Source organism: Bubalus kerabau, chromosome 7 (genome assembly GCF_029407905.1).
Source record: "Bubalus kerabau isolate K-KA32 ecotype Philippines breed swamp buffalo chromosome 7, PCC_UOA_SB_1v2, whole genome shotgun sequence".
Taxonomy (NCBI): Eukaryota; Metazoa; Chordata; class Mammalia; order Artiodactyla; family Bovidae; genus Bubalus; species Bubalus kerabau.
Window position 1 is genome coordinate 31,434,147 of NC_073630.1, and position 15,592 is coordinate 31,449,738.

The window sequence follows — 15,592 nt, forward strand, 5'->3', positions numbered from 1 at the left end:
TTCCTGATGTTGGGATTCCAAAAATGTATTTCTCCCTATGTGCCTTGCCATGATTCCTTTTCTTATTCACCCAACTTAAGAAATTACTCTTCAAATGAATAGCATTTCCATATTTCCGCTAATGGCATCATCAGTTAGTCAGAATAACCGAAGTTTGTAACTCAGATACTTGAAGTTTATCTGAATTTGTCCTTTCCATAAACGCTCTCATCCAATGTGGTTTTTTGGTTACCTTTCTTAGCTCTGTCTCCTCTTTTCTCGCTATCAATACCACAGTTTAAATCTTCCACTACTTCCCCAGGTTGGATTATTCTTGGTTCACTAAGCTCATCCCATAGCTGCTATTAAATCTTTATCATGCTGTTTCCTTGCATGAAATGCTCTTCCTCCATTTCTATTAAAACCCTGCCCATTTTTCTAAAGTAAAAAAAAAAAGTCTCAAACACGCTATCTTCATCCTCCCAACCAGAAGTACACTCACTCTTTTCTGAAAGTCCAAAGTACTTTGTATCACTCATAAGATACTTACTCAGTTCTAACTTCAGTTCAGTTCAGTCGCTCAGTCGTGTCCGACTCTTTGTGACCCCGTGAATCGCTGCACGCCAGGCCTCCCTGTCCATCACCAACTCCTGGAGTTCACTCAGACTCACGTCCATCGAGTCGGTGATGCCATCCAGCCATCTCATCCTCTGTCGTCCCCTTCTCCTCCTGCCCCCAATCCCTCCCAGCATCAGGGTCTTTTTCAATGAGTCAACTCTTCGCATGAGGTGGCCAAAGTACTGGAGTTTCAGCTTTAGCATCATTCCTTCCAAAGAAATCCCAGGGCTGATCTCCTTCAGATAGGTTTCATTTATATGCTTACGTGATTTATCTCTTCTTGTATATCTTAAACTTTCTACCTACATAGGCTGTATCATTCTATGTGTCATTGTTAGCACATCTACATTACTTAGAGGTGTTTCTGAGTTGGAGCCTTCATGGAATGAGTTGAGTGTTATACATTGATTCAGGTTAACAAGTAGAAACACAGTAGTGTAGTCAAGAGAAAAACCTTTGGAGGTCAAACAATCCCAGGTTTAAATTTAGTTTTACCAGTTTCTAGTTTGGTGATTTTAGGCAAAGTAATCTCTTGGCATCTCAATTTCCTCATTAGTAAAATGGGAATTTGTTGTTTAGTTGCTAAGTTGTTTCCAACTCGTTTGCAACCCCAGGGACTAGCCCATCAGGATCCTCTGTCCATGGGATTTCCCAGGCAAGAATACTGGAGTGGGTTGACATTTCCTTCTCCAGGAGATATTCTCGACCCAGGGATCAAACTTGCATCTCCTGCATTGGCAGGTGGATTCTTTACCACTGAGCCACCAGGGAAGCCCAAAATGGGAGTAGCAGTACCTATTTCATAGATTTGTTATCATAAAAGATGTTGGATATAGAACACTTGCCTTAATAAATTATTATTACCTTTGTAACCTCTATTGTTTCTAGCACAGAATCTTACAACAGTGTTTGATAACTTTTTATTAAATAATTTAGAAAACAAAACATTATGAATTTATTAAATATTTAAAATATATGTGTATATTTAACAATTAAGAAAAATATTAGAAAGGTAGAGAATACAGAATAAAAACTGGAAAAGCGAAGTAAGAAGTCCATAAATTACATTTTTTTAAAAAGTAAGCAAGAAAAAATTTAATTTTTGATGCAGACTTATAGTCTTAACTCGACAGAATATGCTAGGAACACCTTTAAATTTTCCAATGGGAAAAATCTAATTACCCATTTTTAATTAAAACAGTTCACATCTTAAATTACATATAAAATTTATGTTTAAATACTGTAAGTTATGGGAGGCCCAGTCAGACTCCAGAATCTCAGCCACTGAGGAATTTCTGTGCTGGACCACCCACTGCAAAAGTGAAAAGTTGGTTCCTTTGCCAGTGTGGAAATTTCTTCAGAAGAGAGCTCTAAGCTGTCATAACCATTTTCCCCCAGGAAGACCGAGGCAGGGAAAAGCACATGAGAAATTACTGGACAGACACTACTTGTCCAAGTTTCAAAGTAATAGTCAAAGTTGGAATTAATGCCTTTAACACTGCAGTTCTCCCAAACTTGAGTCTGTTTATATAGATTTGGGCTGACTTGTTTCAGTCCGCTTCGCTGGAGGATACAGACTTACATGAATAAAGCTAGAATTTCAAGGCAAGTCACGCTATTTAGTTATAGTTTAATTTGGACTTTTTGTTCATTTTTCATCGCCTTTTAAAAAATGTCTTTAGAAACAAGTCATTCAGATAGTAATATTGAAATAGCATTTGCATTTGAAATCTTGTTTCAAGTTTCTTGGGCTAACTAAAAGGTTATAAAAGCAAAAGAGACACCCACACGGTGCTTAAACCTGGGGAAGATATAGAAAGGTGCATAGAATGAGTCTTTGCTCATAACTTTCCTAATTCATAAAGACTAATATTTAACATCTTTTACATGAAATGTATTATCTCATCTATAATTAGGAACAGTCTGAAAATCTGGTTTCTTAGATTAATGCAGAACAGATGTTTGTGATAGTGCCTGAAATATAATAGACCTTCAATAAATATTATTGTGTTGGCAAAAAAGCTGGACAGGTGTGAGTGTGTGTGTTTATGTACACAACTCTCCTTCAGTCCCTCAATACTTCCCAGGCAGTGTTAGCAAAAAGCCACTGGAAGATGAGATTTTCTACATAAGTAGAAAGTATATATACTTTATACTTACTTTCTATGTAAATGTAACTTACTTATAAGAAAGTAAGTTATACTAACTTTCTACATAAGTATAACTCTGGAGCCCCTGGGGACCTGAGAAGTCTATCTCAAATCCCAGCTCCAAAGACACTTTCTTCCACTCTCGTTAGGGGAGATGACTGTTTATGGGGGTGGGGTGGGCACGGCTGAAGTAAGAACTCCTTGGGTTGATGTAACAGAAACCAGATTTGAACTACCATGGGCAAAACAAGTAATATGCTGACCTGAGCAGGAAAATCTCAGGAAGGGCGTGGATTCAGCTGGACTTCTAGGATCACAGGAACAGAGACATCACTAAACTCTCTCCAGCCAGCTCTCATTTCTGCTCCTCTGAGTCAGCTTTCTCTTACTAGACACTGCAACCTTCTGTCCTGAAGAACCTGACTTTTGATGTCTCATCTCTTCATTGTGAAAAAGACTGCTTTTCTTCTTTATATCTCATTTGAAAACTCTCAGGATAGGACCAGAGTTACCAGCCTTCTGACTAGAATGACAGAGTTTGAGTAAAGAGAAGAGCAGTTCCTCCTGAAGGTAGTCAGCTCTGTTTACAGGAGTATAATGCTGGACAGACAAAGAAATTATTCTTAAAATTATATATGTAAAAATCAGAATTATATTTACTAAATATGAAATTAAAAATTTTCCAGTTGCTTATTTTCTATAAAAATATTTTTCTGCCTCTTAGCATTTATCTCATATGTCTTCTGTCTCAAATTTTTTTATACAGCATTGTTAAGTCCAACCCTTTCTTCTCTTCAAATCTGTACTTAAGATTCACCTCCTTGAACTTCTGATAAAATGTGGAGAATTGAACACATTTGTTTATTTTTATTTTCCCCTCAATACAATTAAAATGGAAGCAGAAAAGGGAAAAATAGAATAAACCTCTAAATGCAAAGGAAAAGGGAAAAGACTGTAACAGATGAAAAGTGAGAAACTTTCAGAAGACAGGAGGTAGATACAGTGCACCAGTTACCTATTGCAATGTAACAAATTATTCCATAACTTAGCATGTTAAAACAATAAATATTTATTATTTCACACAGTTTTGAGGGTCAGGAATCTGGAAGAAGTTTAGGTTGCAGTCAAGCTGTTGGCCAGGGCTGCAGACACTTGAAGAACTGGTGAATCCTCTTCCAAACTCACATACATGGTTGTTAGCAGGAGTTTTCAGTTCCTCACCATAAAGCTGCTTGTGAAATACTAACTACAATGGGGGAAGTGTAACAATACAATAGAGAAACTAACAGACCCCACCTTCATTACGGTATCAATGTAACATCACCAAATATCGTCTAAGTGGACATTGCGCGCCTAAGGACATAGCTTCACTTCAATAACATGGGAGAAACGCAATGTGAATCTAATCACCTGAAATTATCATGCACACACATAAGCACATGAGACATTCTTCAAAATAACTGGCCTATAATCTTCAAAGGTGTTAATTCATGGAAGTGTGTTGTATTCTGTGATATGGGTGTGGGAGCACACAGGAGGAGCACCTTAACCTGATTCAATGCCAAGACGTCAGTGAGGCCTTTTCCACACTAAGGATGTCTAGGCTGAGATCTACAGTCAGTCTCCAAAGGGGCAATGGAAGTGAGAGTGAGAAAGAGGGAAGCAGGTTTTAGTCTACAAGACCAAGAAAAAAGTCACTTGATTGTATGCCAACTGACGTCTCTCTGTGTATGTATCCTTTCTTTAATAGCAGCAAGTTTGCTCCTTTACCTATCATACCTAAAATGTCTCATTTCAAAATATCTTAGGTTGTGTCTATTGCTTTAGTCTAAGAAATGTACCATGAAACACATGTGAAAAGTGTAGAACAACTTTACCTTTGATTGCCTTAGTCGCTGTAATCATTGTTTTTTCAAACACTATTCATCTCAAAAACTGAGCAATATCATTCTCATAGCACTTTTCATATATTTCCTAACATATGCGCCTCTTATGAAGGGTGTTTTCTGATCACATCAACAGAAAATGATGCAGAAGACTAAATTCCTTCACACTGGTAGTTTGCTAAGTGGTTAGGAGAACCAGCCTCTTGTCAGATTGTGCCTGATTTGAGTCCTGTCCTAGGCTCAACTCTGCCATTCATTAACCAGGTAGCCTGAGGCAAGTTACTTTTGAGCTTAAATTTTCTCACCTGTCAAATAAGAAAGTAATGTACCTAATTTATAGGATTGTTGTGAGAACTGATTGAGATAATATATGAAAGTCATACTGCTCATTGACTCAGAGAAAGAACTCAATAATTCAGATCTTCTGTATCACTTTTTATATACATTTAGAAAAACTCCTAGTAAAATAAGATCAAAATACAATCGTAAAAATATATGTAGAGTGCTATCAAGATAATATTGGCCCATTATTTTATGAGTGTGTAGATAGTTTTTTTTTTTTTTTAATGATGGCAATGGCACCCCATTCCAGTACTTTTGCCTGGAAAATCCCGTGGATGGAGGAGCCTGGTGGGCTGCAGTCCATGGGGTCGCTAGAGTCGGACACGACTGAGTGACTTCACTTTCACTTTTCACTTTCATGCATTGGAGAAGGAAATGGCAACCCGCTCCAGTGTTCTTGCCTGGAGAGTCCCAGGGACGGGGAAGCCTGGTGGGCTGCCGTCTCTGGGGTCACACAGAGTCAGACACGACTGAAGCGACTTAGCAGCATAGTACCTGGACCAATCAGAGATATTTGTCTACATTATCACATTTTGTAAGTTCCCAATCATCCTCCTTCTTGATTTTTTTAATCCTCAGTAATCTAACCCTCCTTAGAGTACCTTGTAAGAGACAGCCAGGCCAGGACTAGTGATTCTCCAGCAGAAACTGGGATTTTTGAAAGGTCTACAGGCACCACAAAACCAACTACACTGTAACTCCCTACCATTCCAATCTTTACCTTTACTTGTTCGTTCATGTATGTATTTGTTCATTTATTTGGCATGATAAGGCAAAACATTTCTTTTCTGGTATAATAAAAAATATTAAGTGCTTCAAAGGTGTCTTATCAAAAGTAATGCCACTCTCCCATTGGTATACTGAAGCATGTTTATTTTTTACAGCAGCAGCTGGAAAGTGGGAGTGGATGGGATAAGTGATCTAAGGGATATTTTGTCACCAATATACTAATAAAAAACATTTGAAGCTTACTGGGCAACAATTAACAGAGATAAAATTAGCTATGGTTTGTTTAGCTTATGGCTTTAATCAGTGTCTAATTGGGTTAACACTTTGTTGTTGTTTTTAGGTCGACTAACATTCTTAACTTTTCAAATTTCTTCATCTCTTACTATAAAAGAGAAAATACAACTTATTCCAAGTATATTTTGATGTACTGAATTTTACTGTATATTTGTGAATAGTGAAACTGTTAAAAGTGTAAAATAATTGTGAGAGCTGGAGATTATAATCTCTTTATTAATAAAGTAATCCTAGGTTTTGACACTGTAAGCTGGAAAATTCTGTCATCTATGTGTCTCTATAGCCCCCTCCACGCTCACACACACACACATCTCCTTTCTGTCTCCATCACCACACACATGTCCCAAGCTATGTATTTTTTAATTTTTTATTTTAGTAGAGATATATTAAACATTAAAATATCTACAGTATCTTATGAACCCTGATAAGAAATATATGATTCATCATCATCCTAAAAAGCTGACATAAATATGATAGTAGTGATGATAAAAAAGATTAAGATGAAATTTCTTCTATAGAATTCTTTTACGTATTTGATTTGTCGAGAAAAGATTAGAGATCAATTAGAATTAATCTGAGATTTAATTTATGACAATTTAACATTTTAATATCTTTGAACTTTAATTTTGTGAACAAAGTTTTAATTATACTGTTTGATCAATTCGCATTTATTGAACATCTACTATATAGCAAGTACTATGCCAGGATCCCACAAAAAGCTTAAAAGAAAATGATCCCCGAAATCTTAACTCACATTAAAACATCCCACATGGTAATTGACAAAGGCATAATATGGGGGAAAAAAATAGTTTTCTACAATGGAATATTACTCAGCCATAAAAATAAAGAAATAATGCCATTTGCAGCAACATGGATGGATTAGAGATTGTCACACTAAGTGAGGTAAGCCAGACACAGAAAGACAAAAGTCATGTAATATTGCTTCTATGTGGGATCTAAAAAAAAGTGATACAAATGAACTAATTTACAAAACTGAAGTAGAATCATAGGCATAGAAAACGAGGGGACAAGCAGAGGATGCTTTCTCCTGGTTACCACAGGAGAAAGTCAGGGGATAAATTAAGAGTTTGGGAGTAACATATACAAACTACTATTTAAAAAAAAAATACTACTAAGCATCTTTTGCAGCACAAATACTGCCAAGATAATAACAATAGGATATGACACAAGAAAAGTAAATGCTTTTTTAAGTGGAAAAATTCAGAGAACTCACATTAGTATATAAACTCTACACAGGACTATTATGTTTTCTCCTGCAATGTATAATTTTTACAATGTGTACAAACCCACAAGTGATAGTTTAAGGCAGAGAAGGTACTTCCAAAATAAGAAGAGTAAACTGAATTGAGATTTGCTACTTTGGTAGTTATAATGCTAAGGTTAATGCTGCCTGGGATGAAAGGAGTGTGCTCACCGAACCTTCCAGTATACCCAGGATGCAATGCGGCTTTTTAAAAGAATGTGCGCAGTGCCTCTGATGCTAGGAAAAGGCAGACTCCTGTATCGCGTGCTTTACCTATTGGCTCTGACACATTTACTGTTTATTCAAGCACTCCATATTTATAAATACAAATGGTTTACAAGAAGACCCTCAATTAAGTAAAACATTTCCTATCTGGAAGAGTAAATACTACAAACATTCTGAAGCCTTAATTCAAATGGGGACAAGCAGAGGATGCTTACTCCAGTAGCAGCGAGAATTCTGGGGAGAGGCTCCAGAGATGGGCGAAGGGCAAAATAGGAATACATGAAGAAGGCAGGAAATAATGGGAAGGTAAAGAAAAGGGATGTGGAGAGATACTGAAATTCCACGGATGAGGCTGTACGGTTATTAGCTCTTCCTGCTTCCCTGTTCCCTGACAAGGCACTACACGTGATGGAAGACCCGGCAGAGATTTGGCGTTGCGAGGCTGCTCCAGCCACTGCGGCCTCATCTTCTCTCTGCCATCACTGTGGCCCTCACTCAGATTCCTTTCTTGTCAAACTTGTATCCAATCACCCAAGCCCTGTAGTCTATGACCTCTTGGTCAAACAGTCTGTTACCCAGGACACAAATAGATTGAGGGTGTCAGATAACATGGTAATTTGGTGAGGGAGGAGACAGTTGGAGCACTGCAATACCCTTTATAATACCCCGTTCCCCAACCATACTCATCTTTTAAAGTATTAATGAATGTCCTTTATCCATCTATGTTTCTCTGTATCTCTAAGTCACCAAAGGGCAATTGAGCGTGACTCCTACCCTTTAAAAAATTTATTTCCTTTGATCTGTTCATTCTCTCTGGGAAGCTAATGGTTAGAACATTTGAGTCAATTCTCTTTTTCTTGGGGGGGGGCGGGGAAGAGGGGTAACACAAAGCTGGGTGATGACAAAGTGGGCTGTATTGCTCGATGGGAATCACAAAGAATGTTGTGTGCACTGAAGTTAGAGCTGTGTCACTGCGTGAAGCAATGGACATCCTGCAACCACATCTTAAATTCAAAGCCATTTCTTCTGGAACTGATTAGTAGCCAACTAATACATATACATAACACTCCCACATACTTGATGCCTGCTGATTCTCTGAAAAACTTTGTTCACCAATGTCTCAGTTGCCACCCTCCCCCATCCCTGGAAACTCTCAGTTTCAACATGAACACACTGAAGGAGAAGCAGTGGCCTTTGAAGAAGCTAGGACATGACCACGAGAGTAATGGAATGATGCAGAGTTCACCCCAGACATCCACACCACCACAGACACTTTATCACACACCCAAACACAAAGATTTGGGTGAATGCTCTCAGTAAAAGTTATGAGCTGATACGGTGGAGGTGGGGAGGGGAGGGAAGTTCACCTGTTCAAAAAATATTTTCTGAGAGGTTATTGTGGGTCAGGCAATCTATTCTGAGTAAAGCAGCTATTTTGCATAGAAATAAACCAATCTTCTTAAGAGGTTCAAGAACTGTTGTGCACTTTGGTTGGCGAGTCCTGAAAGCTTTTGTAACATCACATCTTTCTCGTGTTTGTAGACACTTTATTTCTTTCCTTGAATCGGGGAGAGGGAAAGGAGACAGGCAGAGAGAGACATACAGAAAGGGAATCACCTTCGTAACGTTTTCAGGTGAGGGCACAAGAACTCAGGAAGCGCACTGCTTCTCCAGCTCTTGTTATCTTCTTGTAAGTTCTGTACGTTGGACTGGGCACGTGAATCTAACACGCGAGTCAGTACCCTTGTAACTTTCTATCATTTATGTTTAAAGAAACAAGAGGTCTGAGTAGGAAGAAGGCAGGACCGGGCGAGTGCGGCTTGGCGTGGGACCTGAACTTGGGATTTCAGCCTGAAACCTCTGGCCAGGGCTTTCGCGGTCTCAAGTCTCGGGACCCGGACACCCGCCCCTTGCGCCGCCCACTGCACGCCTCCACTCGGGCCCGGCTCCCGCTCAGCTCCCTGCCCACCCAGCCCTGCCTCCCGGGGTCCACCTGGAGCGCCAGAGCTGGGGCTCGATCCCCGGAATCAACCGCTCAGCCTGGGCTCTCCAGATCCCCTGGGCTGCATCTCGTCCTGGAACCGTAGCTGCTCCCACTAACCTTTGGAAGAGAGAAAAAACTGTTCCAGACCTTTCTGTGTACCTCAGGTGTGGGAGGAAAGGACATGAGCTTGTGTTAGAAGGTGTAGACATTAGGTTCCTCAAGGAGAAAGACTGATCGGAGAACTCTGAGCCCTTCAGCCCCCACTAGACCCCAGCCGCCGGCATTGGTCCTTGGGGAAGTGGCCGCCAGGAGGGTCGGTGCGTCGGACCGGTAACATGGCCGAGGCAGCGCTAGACGCCGAGCTCGCTATAGGCTCTCTCTCCCAGGATCGGATAGATGATTCATTTTTATATGTAATGTTTTACTCCACTCTATAGCTCCGACTGGTTAATGTTCAACCCCGGGGCTTCGAGGGGCAGCCTGGAGGGAGGCAGCCAGGGAAGACCCATTCAAGGTATATGGCCGCTTGGGAGCGAAGGCGAAGAAGCCCCACGGGGGATGCGGTGGGGGGCGGGGGGGGGGGGGTCTCCTCCTGCCAGGGCCTCCCTAAGCGGATTCCCAGAGGGCAGAGAAGCAGGCGGATCCGCGGTCGGAGCCCAGCGCGCGTCCCTGGAAGCGCAGCCGGGAGGCCGCGCCCTGGCCGGGCCCCGACCGCCCACGACGCCGCCGCCCCAGGCCCTGAGCGGCGCGTGCAGGGGCGGCGGGCGCTTCGGCCCAGCGGGACTCTAAGGGCAGGCTGTGGCGCCCTGGCCGCCTGGGTCCGACGCTCGCCCGGGGCGGCAGGCAGGCTAGGCACGCCGCGGGAGGCCGGGGGGAGGGGGGCGGGCAGCGGCAGCTGCGGATTAGATTCCAGTTTTGTTGTCCGGAGGGACCCGAGAAGAGTCCCCGGAGGTGCGTAGGTTGCCCTCTGGGCCGCCGCTTCTCCGGGTGCCTCTGAAAATACCGTCAGGGTCATGCGAGGCGGCACGTCTGGCCACCGCCCTTCTCCCACGTCGCCGGCCAAAAAATGGAGCATCAAGATAAAGCAGCTGTTGTGGTCAATACAAAGTGGTGCCGGAGCCACAGTTCGGGCGTCCAGCGAGGCCCAGGGTGATGCCGCCTCCGGGGGGCACGTTCAGGTGGAGCGGCGGCTCCTCCGCGGGTCCCCCGCAGGGCTGGGCCGCGTGGCCCTGCAGAATCCAGGGGTCCAGAACTCCCGGGTCAGCTGTCCAGGCTGGCACTCCAGGCGCGGGGCGCTTGACAGGCCGGCGGGGCTGCACGAGGCAAGGAGGCTCCGGGCTGGGGAGGGGAGCTTCGCGCCGGGAGCTGCAGCCCTGAATTTGCAGACGGGATTTTTTTCGCCCCTGTCGGAGAATCTGACAAACAAGACCAGGCCTCATCAGATAAGAGTGGCTCCTATGATTTCACGGGTTTTAGGCTGGGGTGGAGGCATTGAGGTTAGGAGAGCCGGGTGAATGAACATCGCCCGGAGGCCCAGCGCCCGCCTAAGAAGGGTTTTATTTTACTTTCTTTTGTTGAATATTATCTTATTTCCTAACAAAGTGACCTGTCGTCTGTCGTCCTGGGCTCTGGCAGTTGGCAAATCCCTTTCTGTGGTGCTGGGGACAGCCGGCAGGGTCTCCACCTCTGCCGTGGCCACATGCAGCGGGGTGTATCAGTCAGACTCACGGTCCATCCAACACAGGCGGCCGCGTAAAGTGACACTAGAGAAGTCTGTGCCAGTTCATCCGGGAGGACCGAGAAAGATGCCACCAAGTTTCACCTGGGTGCAGTAACCCCACCCAGATATCCGCCCAGAGAAGCAGGGTTGAGTGGGTTGGGTTGTTGGTACTAAGCAGAACGGAGAAAGTGACCCCAAACTAGGTTACCATTAGTCGTGGTTCCAAGTCACGTTCCATATGCTGTTCCACCGACTCTTCGGGGACAGCAGAAATTACTCCAGGTCTCATCTCCCCAAAGGAAGGAAGATAAAGGTTCCTGCCCAGGACTGCCTGCAGGGGGGACTGCTGCAAATTATTGGAGGAGCCAGAAAGACTTCGCAGCTCCTGGACGGAGGAAGCATTGATAGAGGGAGTCTCGGAGCTCAAAGGAAACTACCCCAAGCCTTAGTCCTGGTACAAGTGAGCGGGTCATTTTCTAAGTTGTTAGAGAACAAGCAAGCAAGCATATAAACAAAAAGCCCACTTTGGAGTGGATAAAGAAAACAGAAGAGGGGAAAAGATAGGGGGAGAAAAAGATAGAAAGCAAGGGGTGGGGCAAACACCTTAAACATTTTTGCAGGAACAACAGAATAGGAGAAATGGCTCAGGAAAGATCCATCAATGTCAGGGGATGGTGATACACACCCTGCTCAGGGAGGGCCCAGTGAGTCTGAACTTCTCTTAGCCCTTCTGAGAGGAGAAAAAAAAATGCAGCTCCCCACACAGCCCCCTAAAAGTAAACACCTTTACCGTATACTCATGAATGTTTTTAAATTTTTTCTTTTAAAAGGAGATGGTTCTTTCAATCATTCTTTGACTGAGTAACTTTAGTTTCCACTATCTCCTGTTTTCTACAACTGCCATTGAATTGTTAACAGCGCACTGTTACAACAGGAGTAGCAGTTATTTTTTTTTTAAGGTAACTAAGTAGAATTAAATACATCTTTAACAGGCTATTTTATTTCTTCCAGGCCTTCTCTAATCTTCAAACAAAATCTAAAATCAACATTTATATAAAGTGCATAAAACGCTCAGCACGGAAGTGAATGGAGTTATGCATCCCATGCACAATAAATTCTGTTTTCTATCTTTTCAGATAGAAAGACAATGAGAAGTTCTCCTTTTAGGGGTGGGGTGGGGCCAGTGATAAATAAACTTAAGATCAAAGTAAAAACCTGAAAAAGTAAATTAGCAACGTGTCTAAAATCGGATTTCCTCATAACCCATTTTTTAAAAAATCTCATCTTCAATTATTATTTTTTTTCAATTTCAGTTAAACTGCAACTTTCAGATTAGGAAGGCTGGGAGAGAAAGGAGAGCTTTTAAAATTTTCTTTCTGAAAATCTGCTATAAGAAATTTCTCCCGTTTACTTCCAGACCTCTCTTTCCTCCATCAGCCACGATTCTGGCTTCTCCTTGTGCTCAGATTAACTGCAGCTTGCAAAGGGGTTTTATAAGACAATCAATAGGGACTCTATATTCATAAATGCCTCTGATCTGATTACACATTCCCCCCCTCCCCTCCTTTTTTTCCCCATTCCTCTCAAAAATTTAAGCAGCGAGCCGGGGACTTTCAGCTTTGCAGCTTCTGAGAGCGGCCGGAGGCTGGGGAGCCCTGGCGACGGCGGTGAGGGCGCCCGTGGATTAGGGTGTGGATTGCAGGACAGACCTTTGTTTGGTCACATTCTCGACGGGGGTGCGGGGGAGGGTCGTTCTCCTTCGAGATCGCGCTAGATTTTTATAGACTCGCCTTAAAAGAACTCGCCGCTCTTCATAGGGTTAATTTATGGGGCTTTCGAGGAATATTGGGACTTTTAAAGCTCTATTTTTTTTCCCATTAATTTTTTTTTTTTTTTTTTTGGTTCTACTCCTAAAGTGACTCCGGGGTTTCAGCACCTCGCAGGAAGAGGGTGGGGGTGGGAGAAAGAACAGGGCCAGGAGGAAAAGGGGAGGATGAGCCTCCTAACCAAACCGCCTACAGGGCCTAGGCTGCACAACGTATTTTTAAAAATTAAATTTCTAATCATGTTGTGGGCCGTAGAACTCAGATTTAGGAAGTGGGGGGAAACTGAAACAAATGTGGGCTCTATCTACCTTTTCCCAGATCTCCACCAATTTGAATTCAGTATTAGGGAGAAGACGAGTTTGGGCCTTAAAAATGTTAAGTTTAAAAAAGGACGACAGACCAGAGAAAGGATTAGAGTAACAGGTGAGGGGGGCGGGAAGGAAAAGCCCCTGGACCGCGAACGGTCTGCGCGGGGTTCCTGCTCCAGCCCTTCCCAGCTTCAGGGGCCCAGAGGTGGGCGACCAGGACTGAAGGCTCGGGTTCCTGGGGGCCCCGACCTCCAGCTCGCCATCTTTGATCCCAAGAGGAGGAGGATGGTGTTCACGCTATAGATTACGTTAAAGCTTCCTTTAAGCACTTTAATACACAACTAGCTCAGAAATCATTAAGAGACCTAGAGAAGGAGAAAAAATACCCTCACACTCACCGGTAATAAATGTTGACCTGCAGCAAAAATCGATTGAGTGGAACCGAGGTGGTGGCAGTAACGATGGCTGGGGCTGGGGGGTGGGGGGGGGGCCCGCGTGGAAGCGGGAGGGGCGAGGGAACCGACTCCGTCAGCTCGGGAACTAGGCTTTTCTCACTTGAAGGGAAAAGGAGGTGCAGAAAGGGACTGAAAGCCGAGCCAGGGTGGGTTGGGAAAGGGAGGTGAGGAGGGTCATTCTCCCTTCTGGAAGTCCTGGGAAAGGCGCTGAGGTGGGAGAAAGGGCCTCTCTTCAGTCTCCCAAGTCTCCGCCCCCAGCCCGCACCACTCAAGTCGGGCAAGTGACAAGTCTTCCCAAACCTCGACTTCCATTTTTGTTTCCTGCGGATTGATTGATTTCCTCGAAATAAGAGTTCTATTTCAGCACAAGCAGACTAGGCCGAGATCCACCTCCTCACCCAGCGCTCCCAAGTCACTCTTGGGCCTGCAGACGCCAATCCTCCCAGCAGGTCTTGCTAGCGCTTCCAGCCCCCCAGCCCCAAATCCCCTCTCCCCGTCCCCTCCCCCGCCGCCCCTCCCCCGCGCCCGAGCCTGGCGGAGGCTCCGCGAGGCTGAGACCGAAGAGCCCCGCGGCTCCAGAAGCCAAAGTCCGCCCGTGGGGAGCGTTTTCCTCTCCACTGCTCTCAAGTGAACAACAAGGACGGAGGTGAACCTCGTCCAAAGGGCTTTTATCTGCCCTCCACTGCCGCGTGATCCCTCCGCAGGTCGGAGGCAGAGCTTAAAAAAGAAAGAAAAGAAAGTTAATGTGCATTAAGCACTGGTCTTAAATCGGGGACATTATCTGCGATCTCTTTAAGTGGCAGCAGCAGTCGCATGCAGAACAAAGACTCAGGGTCTGAACTCCAAAAGCTTATAGGTAAAGTCTCAGTCAGATAAAAGCAACCTAAGAGCAAAAACACAGGTTTTCTCGGCCCCAGAAAACGCGCGGCTACTTTTCGCTCCGGATTCCCCAGGGTGATGTTTGTCGTCGTCGCCCACCGCGGGGAGAGGAGGGGCAGTGATCCGAATAGCAAAAGACTTCAGAACTTCCCCTCCAAACCCCCGCCCCCAACACACCGACCTCCCTTGCGCCACGGTTATGAAGTCTTTGGGACTAAGTAGTATTTGCTACTGTTTGTTACAAAATTAAATTTCATATTAAAAAAAAAAAGCTGAAAATCACCAACAAAAGAAGAGTGGGTGCTTAACGCTCTTTTAAACACACCGACCTCATTCCCCGTTTAGATGTCAGAGGATGGGAGGGAGGGCCAGGGCTGTAATTCATCTTGATTTGCTTCATTGTCCCGCAGTTTGCAAACTATAATCCTGTATAATTTCAGGAACAAGCAGGTTTAGAATTAATGGGTCAATATTATTTAAAACAAAACACGGGGAGCATGACCTTTGCCTCAACTACATATTGCTCGACAAGACTCAGGAAACTCCACTCTAACCTCTCAACCCCTGGGCTCTTTGAGAAACTAAAGGGCTGTGGTTATTAGAAATGGGCTTTGTTTCTTTTAATGTCTCAAAAGGATTTGGAAATAGTAATGTAATATAACATGAAGAATATCTCTACTTAAGCCTGAAAGATAAACGTGGAGGCCTAAATATTTTGAACTGGAGGTGTTTCCTTGTAAACTTATAGACCTATTCCTCTTGAGAGGAATGTATATAAACTGTACATGTATACACACACACATACTTCTCCAGAACAATTTACTGGGTGCGCTGGTTCCCTCCCCAAAGGAGTAAACCTGAGAGTCATTCCAAGCTAAGGTACTTTCTATATTTCTTTCTCCTTTCTTCTTTCTCTCTTATATTATTTGCTAG